Here is a 1910-nt window from a genome sequence, read left to right on the forward strand (position 1 = left end):
AGAAAAGTTACTGATATCCATTTAATTTACAGTGTGCAGTGCAGATCTTATTTTCATAAAGCATTCTGATTATCTCTTGATTCATGACTTGTTCAACCTCTGCTGAACAGAGAACACATTCCATTAGTGTCATTTGGATTATCATTCATCCTAACCCTGCAGAAACTACATTAATGTTTTAATTCACACTGATTATCAGATTAAGCAGAGCATAGACGAATGAAATCCAATATTTTTACAGAACTACATATCGTATGAAGTTGGAGGTGCAGTTAAATCATGAGAAGTGGTGTTATTTTACTCATGAGAGATTTCAAATTAAGATTTCACACTTGTGTTCAACCTTGCACTTTAGCACATGAAATTAAATTAAACGCTGTTCAAATTTGACATATTTGACATCTTAATGGCCTTTGGCACTACATAACTGGCCTTTCTGCCATTATAAAGAAATAACTTGAAAGAGAGCAACCTCAACCTTGTATGTGTGTGCGTTTAAGTGGCACTGCCTGATTTATGGTCGGCACAACAGCAAACAATCCATTTACTACACATTTATCCACTTAATCCTCAGTTTAACTGGAATGCCAATACTGTATTGACAAAATGTCAACACTTTCGCACCAACAGCACCGAATCCAACACAGTCTCATTCATCTCTCCTCAAACATGCAGGCAAGATCACACACACACACACACACACACACACACACACACACACACACACACACACACACACACACACACACACACACACACACACACACACACACACACACACACACACACACACACACACACACACACACAAACACACACAATTGCATGAGTATACGCTTGCAAATAAAGTATACGAATACGGAAGACTGCAACGCACTGCCGTTACAGAACACAGATGCCTGGAGGAAACAAGGCTGAGGAAAAATGCCTGCTGTCAGAGTGACTCATGATAAAGCTTATCTGTACACTGTAGAAGAGTTCGATCTCATATGAAGATTCAAGACAATACACGTTCTAGCATACACAAGCACACAATGAACAGAAATCTCACACAACTTAAATGACAAAATGACAACACACACACACACACACACGCACGCACGCACGCACGCACGCACGCACGCACGCACACACACACACACACACACACACACACACACACACACACACACTTGAGGGGGGAGCCCCTTCATAAATCATAAAAGCTAATTACATAGCTATAGCTAAATATAAGTCTCATATGCATGTATACAGACAAATGTATACTGTGTGAGACAAACAGCACCTGTCATATTAGACGTTGTTCCTAAAATTAAATGATCAGCTTTTATATGTCACAGTGATGAAGCCTAAACAGGTTATCAAAATATTACTTTATTGTAGAATTATAATTTTTATGATTTCTTTGAAATTAATGTAGTACTTTTTTTTACTTATTAATAGAATATAAAAGAAACATTTTCAGTTCAAATTAATTTGAGTATTATATTGCATATTATTGTATATTTGTATTACAAAGTAATACAAATGTTGCAATATTTTCAAAATATTTAAAATATATATTTTATGTACAAAAATGCATAAAGTTTTGTGAATTATTTAAAATATTTTTGTGTAAATATATATAAGATTGTGCTTTTGAAAGAAATCTCTCACCAAGGCTCCAATTATTTAATCAAAAATGTAGTAAAAACAGCAATATTTTGAATAATTATAACATTTTAAAATAACTCTTATATGTTAATATATTTTAAAATCTAATTAATTCCTGTGATGCAAAGCTGAATTTTCAGCATCATCACAGGATCCTTCAGAAACCATTCTAATATGCTGATTTGCTGCTATAACTTTTCTTATTATTGACAATAATAATATATAATAATACTATATTTGTGGATACATTTGATCAA

Source organism: Siphateles boraxobius, unplaced genomic scaffold (genome assembly GCF_051911475.1).
Source record: "Siphateles boraxobius isolate OS27281-9 unplaced genomic scaffold, OSU_SipBor_1 130, whole genome shotgun sequence".
In the NCBI taxonomy this organism is placed as follows: Eukaryota; Metazoa; Chordata; class Actinopteri; order Cypriniformes; family Leuciscidae; genus Siphateles; species Siphateles boraxobius.